Here is a 14,380-nt window from a genome sequence, read left to right on the forward strand (position 1 = left end):
GGTGTGTAAGGCCCTTAAGAGGTGTACTTGGTTTAGTGGAGGAGGAAACTCGGCCGAGCTTAAGGCACTCGGCTGAGTGAACTGCTCACTCAACCGAGTGGTGACTTTCCAGAAGGTCTGGAAAAATTGTTGTTTGGTGCACTCGGCCGAGTAAGTGATGTACTCGGCCGAGTGTCTATGGGCACTCGACCGAGTGGGCAGTATGGCAAATCTGAAGAGTTTCTGTAAGTTGGTCACTCGACCGAGTATGGGTCACACTCGACCGAGTAAGCACCCAACTCGACCCAGTGGTTCCCTGATGTAGTCAATATCACCTGTCTCTTTTTGGGAGACGTATATTGACATTTTCCATAGTTCCTTGAACTAAAATGGCGCCAAGGAGAGCTCAATCGGCAACCTACCACCTCGTAGGTCCGAAGAGGAAGTAGATCGAATCGCTGCACAAAATGAGGCCCTTACGGAGTCCCTCAAGAATGTGACGAGGAGGGAGGTAGTGGTCGATGCCTCGGCCATAAGCAATGCCATGGCTCGTCATCGACCCACTAAGTATGACGGTGTTGGAGAGCCAAACCTTTTTGTCAATTGGATAAAAGAGATGGAGAATATTTTCGAGGTTGTGCGGTGCCCGGATGAGCTCTAGTTTGAACAAACAACGTTCTACCTCGGAGGCCAAGCCGGAGGATGGTGGTACAAAAAAAAGGGAAGCAATGAAGGAATACTACAAGGAACAAGGGGAGGATGCTATTCCATGGACAAATTTCAAGGTGGAATGAGAGATGAGTTCATCCCGGAACATATCCGAAGCAAACTCCGGGCGGAGTTTGATAGCTTTGTGATGGCCGAAGGGATGACGGTACAAGAATACTATGTGAGGTTTAATGAGCTCTTGACCTATGTTGAGGACCTACACCTTAGTCCTCAATTGTCAGCTCTCAATTTTGAGAAGAAGCTAATTCTCAAGATCCTTGAAAAGCTTCCGGTGGGGGTGTTGATGGACGTGAAAGACGTGTATGCGAGGGCCGGAAACGCCGAGAGGTTGGTCAATATGACCAAGGAGGCTAAGGAGAGGGCCGGAGAGAAGAGGAAGGCCGAGAGTGAGGGAGGAGGAGCTAATAAAAAGAAGTTCAATTACCATCAAGCTAAGTCACATTTGGGTGGACCCAAAGGAGGTGGCTATGCAAGGTCAAGTGGAAATGGAGGAAGAGCCACGAGTGAAGGCCGAGGCGTGAGATGCTTCAATTGTGGTGAAATTTGCCACAAAAGAAATGAGTGTACAAGCGTCGGGCGGGGGTCCAATAGAAGGTTTGGGCAAGGGAGCTCCTACCAAGCTCCTTCCCAAAGCATGGTGAGCAACCGCAACTCCGGATCGTGGGGCAACTAAAGGAACCCAAACTCCAACTTCAATGGCGGGTATGGAAGAGAAAGTTTCAACCGAGGGGCGCCATCTCAAAGGTCGAGCTATAATAGGAGCCAAGTTTCGGAGGCTAGGCCGACTACTTGACAAGCACCGTGCAAGGGGCGGCCAAGACTAGTGGCAAGCTCTTTTCCATGGAGAAGAAAAGCGCCGAGGAGGATGCTCATGTTGTCTCCGGTACATTTCTTGTTAATTCTCATCCTTTTTTTTTTATTTTGTTTGACTTAGGGGCTACATATTCTTTTGTGTCTAAGAGTCATGTGTCGATTCTAGGCTTGAGGGAGGGTGAGTTAGTGAAAGACTATGTATCGTTACCTTCGAGGGAGTTTGTTGTGTGTTCAAAAGTGTATAAAGAGGTGTCGGTTTTTCTACACGAAACAAACTTTCCAGGCAATATTTTTGAATTTCTTTTGAAGGGGTTTGAAGTAATTTTGGGGATGGATTGGCTAAGTAAGCACAAGGCCAACATAGATTGTCATCAAAAGAAAATAGCTTTGAAAGGACCCAAGGTGTTAGAGTGTCGTACAAAGGTTACTTGGCTAAACCCAAGGTGAAACTCATTACGGCGATGACTTTAAAGTCATGTTTGAAGAAGGGTTGTCCTATGCTTTTGTGTCATGTGTGGACACTAGCATGGAAAGGCCCCAAGCTCAAGATATATCGGTAGTAGGAGAATTTGCGGATGTATTTCCAGAGGAGTTACCCGGATTACCTCCACCAAGAGAAGTAGAATTTAGTGTGGACTTGAAACTGGGAGCGGGACCAATCTCTAAGGCTCCATACCGGATGGGTCTAAAGGAGTTGTAAGAGTTGAAGAAACAACTTTGTGAATTGGCGGATAAGGGGTACATTAGGCCTATTGTTTCGCCGTGGGGAGCATCGGTTTTCTTTGTGAAGAAGAAAGACGGTAGTATGAGGTTGTGTATCGACTACCGGGAGTTGAATAACGTCACCATCAAGAACAAGTATCCGCTGCCAAAAATTGATGACCTATTTGATCAATTTAGTGGGACCGTGTGTTCTCCAAGGTCGATTTGAGATCGGGTTACCATCAATTGAAAATCAAAGACGTGGATATTCCAAAAACCGCGTTTCGGTCAAGGTATAGGAATTACAAACTTGTGGTGATGCCGTTCGGGTTGACAAATGCCCCGGCCATGTTCATAGACCTCATGAATAGGGTATTTAGTCCATACTTGGACAAGTTTGTTGTGGTGTTTACAGATGACATCTTGGTATACTCTAAGACCAAAGAAGAGCATGAAGAGCATTTGAGGACCGTGTTGAAAACATTAAGAGACCATCAACTCTATGCCAAGCTTAGCAAAGGTGAATTTTGGTTGGAAAAGGTGGCCTTCTTAGGGCATGTGGTGTCAAATGAGGGAGTATCCGTAAATCCATGCAAGATAGAAGCCGTGTAAAAAAGGAAGGCACCAAAGAATGTTGTGGAAATAAGGAGCTTTCTTGGTCTAACCGGCTACTACCGAAGATTTGTGAAGATTTCTCAAAGATTGGTAGGCCATTGATGAGATCATTGATGAGGAAAGAAAACTGTTTTAAGTGGGATGAGAGTTATGAGACGGCTTCTTGACCCTAAAGGAGCACCTAACCATGGCTCCGGTGTTAGCCTTGCCGGAAGGAAGTGAGAATTTCGAAATTTATACGATGCTTTAAAGAATGGTTTGGGCTGTGTACTCATGTAAAACAGTAAAGTCATTGCTTATGCGTTGCGACAATCGAAGCCTTATGAGGAGAATTATCCAACACATGACCTAGAATTGGGAGCCGTTGTATTTGCTTTGAAGATATGGAGGCATTACCTATATGGAGGAAGCTCTAAGGTATTTTCCAATCATAAAAGTTTGAATTACATTTACACCCGAAAAGAGTTGAACATGAGGCAAAGAAGATGGATTGAACTCATTGAGGATTATGACATGGAAATAGTATACCATGAAGGGAAGGCTAATGTAGTAATCGATGCTTTAAGTAGGAAGTCGGATCACTCTTTGTGTAGCGCTTTGTCCATGTTAAGGCTAAAGGAAGAAGTGAAGAAGATGGGTATTCATATGATCCGAAAGGGGGAGGCAATTAGTTACTTAACTTTGGAGGCCGAATTGTATGATGAAATCCGGGAAAAGCAAGCAAGTGATCCCAAGATTCAAGAGTGGAAATGAGCCTTGGAAAGGGGTGAAACTTCAAGGTTTGAGTTGCATGTGGACGGAAGTATTAGGTTCAAAAGAAGATGGTGCATACCAAATGCCGAGGAGCTTAAGAAGAAGATTATGGATGAAGCCCATAATACACCTTACTCGGTGCATCCGAGTGGTGATAAGTTGTACATGGACCTCAAGAAAATGTTTTGATGATTAAATATGAAGAGGGAGGTGGCGGAATTTGTGGCAAGATGCTTGACTTGCCAAAGAGTAAAAGGGGAGGACAAGAGACCGCAAGGGAAAGTCCAACCTCTAGATGTGCCAGAATGGAAGTGGGAATCAATATCAATGGACTTCATTGTGGGATTAACTAGGACTCAAAAGGGGAATAATATGATTTGGGGTTATTGTGGATATGCTTACTAAATCGGCTCATTTCATATCAATGAAGGATACTTGGAGCAAGGTGGAACTAGCTAACGCCTACCGGAAGTGTAACACCCCCATACACCAAGGTGCCTTACCAGGACCACCTAATGATTGAGAGGGCTACCATCTCGGTTACCCGAGGCAATGAATATCAAATGGACCGTAATAGAACGTACTTTAAATAGATAAGTTAAAGTGATTACATAACAAAATCCACAACTGTGAAATAAGATACAACTGTTTCAAATCCAAATCAACTAAAGTAAATGTAAAGTTAGGTAACACAGCGAAAGACTTCTAAACGACACATGATGACTCAAGCCCAGCTATCCCTCGCGCATCCATATCATACCTGCTCAATAACTGCTCACCATCCTCGAATGGATCACCACAGTTTTTACAACAATTAAACGGGGTCAGTTACTGCATACACGATATAAGATAATAAAACAACAACCACAATATACACAATCCTCCACACCGTCACATCACCAATCACCTGACTAGCTTGAAGGTCTAGTCCTGCCAGATTACGGCCGCAACCAGTAATCCACACCGCCAGTGGGAGACCGCAGCCGTTCCCACCTAAGCCCCGCTTATCTATACCGAGCGTAAACCCATATTCCTTAATGTGCACATCCCCTCTTGTGGCGGGTTCCACAGAGGGCGAATCAAGGGCGTGAAGCCACTCTCGCAAGTGACTCCACTCAGCCGAGGGTGCACCTTGCGAACCACAGACAACACAACAACCAACTACAACATCAACAATTACCAATTCAAATACGATATAGACAAATGCCATTAATAAAAAATCAACAACCAATCAACCATCTCGTATCATGTAAACAATAACTGAGTAGAAAACCCTACCTGGAAATGCAATTACCACGATCGTCACAACAGCGAATCAGAAATGTTCCTCTACGAAATCACCTCATATCAAACATACAATCATACAATCACCATCTAATATCAAAATACTCCCAAAACCCCCAAATTACCCAATTAGGGTTTAAAGCAAAATCAACGAAACGTTAATAAAATTGTACTAGGATCTTACCCACAATGCGACGGTCTCAACGGTGTAAATAACTCTAGATTTCGACGACACAAGCCTTAGAGAGAGAAGAGCAACGTAACTTTGTTTTATCGTTTGTGAAACTTAGAATAGGGTAATAAGTGAAAAGAAACTGACGAAAAGTGTTTTTATACCATTCTCATGTTGCTATAAAAACCCGGCAAATAACCCTTAAAAACCCACTTACTCGATTGAGTAAGTGACTTAATCGATCGAGTGGTCCCTACTCGATCGAGTACCCATCAGACAGAACACTGTCCAGAACGCCAACACACACTTACTCGACAGAGTAAGCCTACTCGATAGAGTACCCAAGAGCACATAAAGCCGTAGTATTACAGTCTTCCCTTCTTAAAAATGAACTTCGTCCTCGAAGTTCAAACCCATACACAAAAACAAACTCATCAACTAAACTACGACACAACAACGCAACCAAAAAAAAACAAAATCCAACCACAACTCATACCGACTCAAGACAACCACTAACTGTACCAAAACCAACGTAAAACCATACCAAAACCTTATGCGATCATCTCCTACCCCCTAAAAGAAACATGGTTACGCCCCCGTAACCACACATACCTGATTAAAAAGAGACGGATACCGCTCCTTCATAACTTATTCCGCCTCCCAAGTAGCTTCCTCTACATCGTGATTAGACCATAGAACCTTGAGTAACACTGTTTCCCCAGATCTCGTTTTGCGAACCTTGCGATCAAGAATCTATTTAGGCACCTCTAAATAAGACAAGGATTCATCAAACTAGATGTTCTCCACCTCTAACACATGGTAAAGGTCACTCACATACTTCCGTAACTGAGACATATGGAACACATTATGTACACGATCCAAAGCAGGTGGCAAAGCTAACCGATAAGCAACCTCTCTCACTCGATCCAAAATCTCATACGGTCCAATGAACTTTTAGCTTAACTTCCCTTTCTTGCCAAACCACATAACCTCACGCATAGGTGACACTTTCAAAAAGATCTTATCCCCAACCTGAAACTCGATGTCCCGACAATATAAGTCCGCATAGCTCTTTTGTCGATCTTGGGCCGCTTTCATCTTTTGCCGAATCACTTTCACTTGTTCTATCATCTCTTGTACCATCTGTGGTCCTAAAACCACTGCCTTAGCCCTATCATCCCAGCAAATCGGACTCCTACACCTCCTCCCATACAAAGCGTCAAACGGAGCCATCCCAATACTCGTATTGTAGCTGTTGTTGTAAGAAAACTCGATCAAATCCAACCTATCTTCCCAACTATCACCAAACTCCATCACACAAGCTCTCAACATATCTTCCAAAGTCTTTATAGTTCTCTCTGTCTGTCCATCTGTTACAGGATGAAACGCAGTACTCATCTTCAAGGTAGTTCCCATCAACTCCTGCAACTCTTACCAAAACCGAGAAATGAACCTCGCATCCCGATCTGACACAATGTCCTTTGGCGCCCCATGTAACCTCACCACATATTTCCTGTAGCCATTAGCCAACTGCACCTTACTCCATGTATCTTTCATTGGAATAAAGTGAGCTGACTTAGTCAAACGGTCAACTATCACTCATATCATGTTATTACCTTGCTGGCTCCTCGGTAAACCCACTATGAAATCCATGGAGACAGACTCCCATTTCCACTCAGGTACCTCAAGAGACTGAATATTACCTTGTGGTCATCGCTGCTCTCCCTTAACCCTCTGACATGTTAAGCATCTAGCCACGAACTCAGCTGTCTCCCTTTTCATCCCAGGCCACCAAAAAGTCTTCTTCAAATCTCTATAAAGCTTGTCACCACCCGGATGCACTGAATACGGTGTGCAATGAGCCTCTGTCATGATCACCTATTTCAACTCCTCATCTTCAGGCACACACCATCTCCCATCAAACTGAACACTCCCATCAGAATTAATAGAGAACCGAGACACTGTCCCTTTCTCTACTCCAGCCCTCCACTCCTGAATCTTAGAATCAAGAGGCTGCTTCCTGTGAATGTCATCATGTAGATCCGGCTCCACTGTCAAGTCTCCCCTAGCATCCCCTTTCTGAATCACATGTATCCCTATCTTACCCACCTTATCTCTCAATCTCATCAAAAACATAGTTGTGCATAGAGAATGCACACTCTTCCTACTCAACGCATCAGCAACCACGTTTGCCTTCCATTCATGGTATATGATATCCATGTCATAATCCCCTATAAGCTCCATCCACCTCCTCTGTCTCATGTTCAGCTCTTTTTGAGTAAAAATGTACTTTATACTCTTGTGATCAGAAAACACCTAAAAGGTCGCCCCATAAAGGTAGTGCCTCCAAATATTGAGAGCAAACACAACTGCACCCAACTCTAGATCATGCGTTGGGTAGTTCTCCTCATAAGGCCTCAATTGCCTAGAAGCATAGGCAATGACTTTCCCGTTCTGCATCAACACACAACCCAGCCCGTTCTTTGAAGCATCTGTATACACCTCAAAGTTCTCACACCCTTCAGGTAAAGCTAAGACTGGAGGTGTAGTCAAACACTCCTTTAATGTTTGCAACGCTGTCTCACAACTTTTATCCCATCGAAACCTGTTCTCTTTCCTCATCAATGCAGTCATAGGCCTGGCGATCTTCGCAAAGTCTTTCACGAACCGTCGATAGTACCCTGCCAAACCCAAGAAACTCATGATCTCGGCCACATTCTTTGGTGCTTCCCAGTTAGCTACTGCCTCTATCTTGCTAGGATCCACAAATACACCCTCTTTAGAAATCACATGACCCAGAAAAGCCACTTTCTCTTGCCAGAACTCACACTTAGACAACTTTGCATACAACTGGTTGTCACGTAGACTTTGCAACTGTAATACTACGGTTTTCTATGTCTATGAGTACTCTATCGAGTGAGGGTTACTCTGTCGAGTAAGTATCTTTTTACGCAAAACAGTAGTTGACCTGATAGGTACTCGATCGAGTAAGTGTGACACTCGATCGAGTAAGAGGCACTCGATCTAGTAAGTGACTTACTCGATCGAGTAAATGTGTCTTACGAGATTGTTTAGCCGGATTTTGTTAATAACGCGAGAGTAATATAAAAAGGATTCCGTCACTTTGCTTAATCACCTTTAACATTCTAAAACCTTTCAAAGAGAAGAATAATAGTTACGTACATCACATCCATCGCATTGTTAACAAATCCCAAGGCTTGGTTTGTCAGATTGGCTTGTTCTTTATGCCGTTGTGATCGTTGTGTCGAGGGTAAGCTTCTTATATAATTTTTGTAATGTTTTGATAAGTTTGTTTAAACCCTAATTGGTAAATTGGGGATTTTGAGGAGTATTATTGATGTTAGATTGTGATTGTATGATTGTGTTAGGAGATGATTTCGTTGAAGAACGATTATGATTAGTTGATTTTGACGATCTTGGTGATTGCTTTTTCAGGTAGAATTTCCCTACTCAGTATTGGTTACATAGTGTTATTGGTGATTGTCATTGTTGTTGATTAATTATCGTATTGGAATTGGTTTTTGGTAATTGTTGATTGTGTAAGGTGATTGTTGTATAACTGTATGTGATCTTCGGGGTGCGTCCCTGGATGAGTGGAGTCACTTGCGGGAGTGGCTTCACGCCCTTGATTCGTCTTCTGTAGAACCCGCCACAGAAGGAATGTGCACATTAATGAACATGGGTTTATCGCTCGGATGAGATGAGCGGGGCTTAGGTGGGAATGGTTGCGGTCCTCCACTGGCGGTGTGGAGTACTTGTTGCGATGGGTACTCTAGCAGAACTACACACTTCAGTGTGTAGTCAGGTGTGTGGAGATGAGATGGAGTTGTGCTGATTGAGTTGTTTGTTGTATTGTCTTATTGCAGCTGTTTGTTTTATGTAATCAGTACTGACCCCGTTTAAATGTTTTAAAAACTGTGGTAATCCATTCTGGGGTGGTGAGCAGTTCTCTAGCAGGTATACTATGGATGCGCGCGAGATTAGCTGGGGATGGAGTTGCCACGAGTCTGATAGTAGTCTTCCGCTGTGTTGTCTTTATACTTTTGTACTTCAGTTGTAGTTTCGTTTTAGAACAGTTGTACTTTACTTTACAGTTGGTTTTGTTATGTAATCACTTAAACTTATTTATTAAAGTACGTTCTTTTATGGTCTATTTGATATACATTTCCTCGAGTAACCGAGATGGTAGCATTCTCATGCTTTAAGTGGTCATGGTAAGGCACTTGGAGTATGGAGGTGTTATAAAGTGGTATCAGAGTGACAATTTTGGAACCTGTAACTAATGAACCCAATGAACTTAGGGAGTCAAAATAAAATGAACCTGGGTAGGAGTTGTAGGAGCTAATGCAAAGACCTGGGAGACGTCCTAAAGTAGCGAACTCGCCCTACAACTTTAAACCGATCACTATGGGGTGTCATGAGATCGCTATGTGTTTACTAATGTTCTATTGCGTATGTTGGATGATGTGTTGTATAGAAATGTTGTAAAATGATTGTGGTGGAATGGGGAATGTGGTAAATGATAAAGTGTTGTGTATAAGCATGTTGCATGATAGTTGGTTTACAATGTTGTTTGAAATTGTTGGAAAAGTATATGAGAATGATGAATGATGTGGTGGAAAAAGGAAGTAGTTCATATATGACAATATGTGATGAATAATGATGTTGCAGGATGGATGATTTACAATGTGGCTATACTAGTAACATGTGATTAGGGGATGTGATATGATTATACATAATTTTGTTTGCGTAAAGTTATATAATAAGTTCATATACTTGGCTACTGTTGTATCATATGCATTTGTTAGATGAAGAATGTGATTGAAATGGATGAATTGATTGGAAAAGATGGAGTGGCAATTGCATGAGAATATGAATTTCGTGATTAAGAATATGTTTAGGTGACGAAGTGGATTTGTAGTATTGTTGTATTAGTAACATGGAAATAGAATTTGTAATGTATGAGTTTGTTTTATTTTACGAAAAGTTACAAAGTTAAAGCATGCGGTAGTTCATGATTGCTAAGTTGAATGTTATATGAGCATGATAGATGTTATTGTTTGGCTTTTGGTAGATAGTAACATGTGGTCAGGGATAGTGGTTTTACAAGTATCGAGTCGCTTTTGTTCACTTTGTTGATGTTTAAGTTGTTTGAAAGAGAAAATCAAATAGTTATGTTGTTCGATTATAGAGAGGTTGTCTTTAAACTGTTATAACTTGATATGTATATATGATTTTGATGTGAATCCAATTGGAGGTGATAGCTTATCTTTTTACGATTCTAATGATAGGTCACACGCCCAAAATGACCAAGAAACGAGTGAGATATGACCGTTTTACGAAAATTGGACAATGTTGAGAAATGCGTAGGGTACTCGATCGAGTGGCCCTTACTCGATCGAGTGCACCTCTTGTTACTCGATCGAGTAACCCTTACTTGATCGAGTAGCCCTGGTAATTTATTATACGTGCTTCTGACCTTCACCTACTCGATCGAGTAGGCTGCACTCGATCGAGTAGGCTGCACTCGATCTAGTGACCCCTATTTTGGGTCATATGCTTATCTTTTGACTTCGTTGCATATTATGTTTAATTCAAAGGTGTTCTTTTGATTCTTTATAAATTGTTTTACATATGTGTTAGTCTTGATGCGTAAGTTACCCAATCTTATGATGTAGTGACTGACACCTTATAGTGGGTATGAGTTCGGTGGGGAGGACATGAGTTATATGTGGTTGTGATGGATAGTGGAAAAAGAAAAAGGAACATTGATGAGCTGTTTAAGGCATGGTGCAAGTTTTGTGAGACGTGGTAAGTGATATAATTGCGAATTTGAGTAATGTAAAGGTAAGTGTATATGAGCAAGGAGTGATGTAAGTTTATGGAACGTGAGAATGAAAAGATTGAAATGAGGGATGCAAATAGTGGTAAATTGGGATGTGTGAGGATTTATGGAGGGAGATGGTTAGGATTGTGTTGGTTACCGGTTATGATTGATGGAAGGTTGTTATAGGGTATGGAAATAAATGGTGTATAGTGAGATGGAGTTATACCGCGATGTGAAGGTAGTGGCCGAGTTTGGGAATTTGTATTACCAAGAGGTGAAACCAATGTGTGATTTCCTTGGGCAATTTAACGGTATGAAATGAGTTTAAAAAAAAAATGAATGAGATGTTGTGGACTGGCAGTGTGGATTGATTGGTGATAAGTGTGAGCGATAGCATGATAAGAGAAGATCCATGGTAATAAAGAGTGAGGTGTACTGATATGAAATAATGGGATTTGAGTTTTGGATCCGAGTTGGGAAAGAACCGTGATATTTATAGGTGAGTGTAAGAGATTTGTTATACGAGCAATGGTGGCATTGTGGTGCTATCACTAGTGGTTAAGGATGATGGTAGATTAGAAAGATAGCAATTCTAAAGAGGTTGATTTTGTAGAGGCCGGATTGATATGTACGGTTGTGAGGAAGTATAAGACGTGGTCTTAGGAGGCAGTTGCTAGTAGTTGAGTAATAGCTATATGGTTATATTTGGCAGGGGGTGATGGTTATGCGAATGGGAGAATATGTTATGAGGGACATACGAGTTAAGCTCGGGCGAGAGGTAACCTTTATCAAGTGGTAACTTACGTGTTCAGGATTGACTAGTTGGATGTGATTACGGGTCTATGATGTGTATAAATGTTTGTGTGAGGTTCTGACCTCACGAGAAATGGTATGGTGTGGTAGTTATAAAGTTGTTATCTGAATGTTCTGTAATATATGTTGGGTACGGTAACCTAATGGAATGATATTCAAAAAGTGATAGTTTGGGTGATCTGGCATGGCTAGTTATACTTGTATGTGTATTGATGATACATGTTTATTCCCTGAAATGGTAGGGATGATGTTCATGAGGTTCTTATCTGTTTATTCCATGTAATATGTTGCGTTGTAATCTAGTAAAACGGTTTTGGGTAAGTTTTCTTGTCCAGGAAGTTGTCCTGAGTCACTGTTTATGGGATTGTATAAGTTGAGATGACTATCGATGTGGCTGTTGTGCCTCGGGTGGTGATCCGGGCATGGTATTTCGTGCTGTGATGCGGGTATTTTCGCGCTGCGGTGCGGCTATTGGTGGCGGTGTTGCGATGCCATCATCGGTTGTGGTGGAGTAGGCGGGATGAGTACGTTTTCGAATGAGTATACCAGTCATATAGATTGTTGTTTTTTTTACAGCTGTTTCTTGTAAGTTTCGTTTGGACATATAGACTGTTGTTTTGTTTATTGATGTTTCTTGCTCGTTTCAGCTTGGGAGTGAGGGTACAGTATGATATGGAAGAGAGTTGTGTATGTTTCCGTGGTTGTCATGGTATTTTGATATTATGTTAATGGGGCATAGTTGTAAGAGGGTGTTGGAGTACTTGTAATCTTCTTTTAAAGGAGGCATTGGTTGACATAGTCATGGTAAGTGATTTGTAGAACATGTGTTGTACTGATCTGGAAGCTGCAAGTGGTTCATAATCTTTTATTGGGACAATGAGTATAGGGTGTTGGAAATTAGTATCATGTTTAATTTATGAATAAGTTTTGCGGTAATGAAAGAAAGGAACTTGAGGATCCAGTGTGAGTATGGGTAATAAGTGTGGATCGTGAGTTATGCTTTTGGAGATAAGTGCTTTGTATAGAGGAGTATGTAGTTCTACAGTAATGTGGAAGAATTGGAGTATTGGTTATGCTAAGGATTTTGTGGTATAGGTTAGGCGGTGTGCCGAATGAATTGAGGTATGAGAACTGTTTAAGTAAGAGAACCTTGGAAATAGGAATGGTTATAGGTGTTGAGGTTATAAGCGGTTATCTTTGACATGCGGTGGTGATGGGGATAATGTGAAGATATAGCTAAGGACCTAGTATTAGTGAGTTACGAGGACGTAACATTTATCTTAAGTTGAGTAGGATGCGATAAAAGAGAGTTTGATGTTTGTACATGTTGTAGTATAATTGGAAGTAGAGTGTTGGTGTAGCATAAAGAAGAGATTTGTATTGTGGTTGACATCGTTAAAAGGTCATGACCGTGCTTATGGTAGTTCGATGTTTAGGAATACTTCGGTATTGTTGATAGTTGGATGATGATGTGTATGAGTGTGAGTAAACTTCGAGGACGAAGTTCCTTTTAGGGGTGGTAGAATGTAATATTCCGTTTGATGTTTATGAGTGTCTTGATATTGGATTTTCTAGTGGATAATATGTTACGGAGCTAGCAACGTTTGTGGATGGTAGTTGGTAGTGTATGGAGTTAGTGTCGAGAGAGACTATAATGTAGTTGATACGATATCGTGAGCCGTGTTGTGAAGGTAGGCATAGTTGGTGGAGTTGGTGTTAAGAGTTCATGTTTTATAGGTTGGGGTTTCGTTTTGAGTTCTTAGTTGCGTTGTTGTGTTTTGGTCGAGTTAGTATGTTTGTTTTGAGTATGGGTTGAACTTCGGAGACGAAGTTCTTTTTAAGGAGGGAAGACTGTAATACTACGGTTTTTTATGTCTATGGGTACTCTATCAAGTGAGGCTTACACTGTCGAGTAAGTATCTTTTTACGCAAAACAGTAGCTGACCTGATGGGTACTCGATCGAGTAAGTGTGACACTCGATCGAGTAAGGGGCACTCGATTGAGTAAGTGTGTCTTACGGGATTGTTTAGCCGGGTTTTGTTAATAATGCGAGAGTAATATAAAAAGGATTCTGTCACTTTGATTAATCACCTTTAACATTCTAAAACCTTTCAAAGAGAAGAATAACAGTTACGTACATCGCATCCATCGCATTGTTAACAAATCCCATGGCTTGGTTTGTCGGATTGGCTTGTTCTTTATGCCGTTGTGATCGTTGTGTCAAGGGTAAGCTTCTTATACAATTTTTATAATGTTTTGATAAGTTTGTTTAAACCCTAATTGGGTAAATTGAGGGGTCTTGAGGAGTATTGTTGTTGATGTTAGATTGTGATTGTATGATTGTGTGTTTATAGGAGGTGATTTAGTTGAAGAACGATTATGATTAGCTGATTGTGACGATCTTGGTGATTGCTTTTCCAGGTAGGATTTCCTTACTCAGTATTGGTTACATAGTGTTGTTGGTGATTGTCATTGTTGTTGATTAATTATCGTATTGGAATTGGTTTTTAGTAATTGTTGATTGTGTAAGGTGATGGTTGTATAACTGTCTGTGATCTTTGGGGTGCATCCCTGGCTGAGTGGAGTCACTTGTGGGAGTGGCTTCACGCCCTTGATTCGCCTTCTGTGGAACCCGCCACAGAAGGGATGTGCACATTAATGAACATGGGTT

The sequence above is a fragment of the Silene latifolia genome, chromosome 1 (assembly GCF_048544455.1).
Source record: "Silene latifolia isolate original U9 population chromosome 1, ASM4854445v1, whole genome shotgun sequence".
Lineage (NCBI taxonomy): Eukaryota > Viridiplantae > Streptophyta > Magnoliopsida > Caryophyllales > Caryophyllaceae > Silene > Silene latifolia.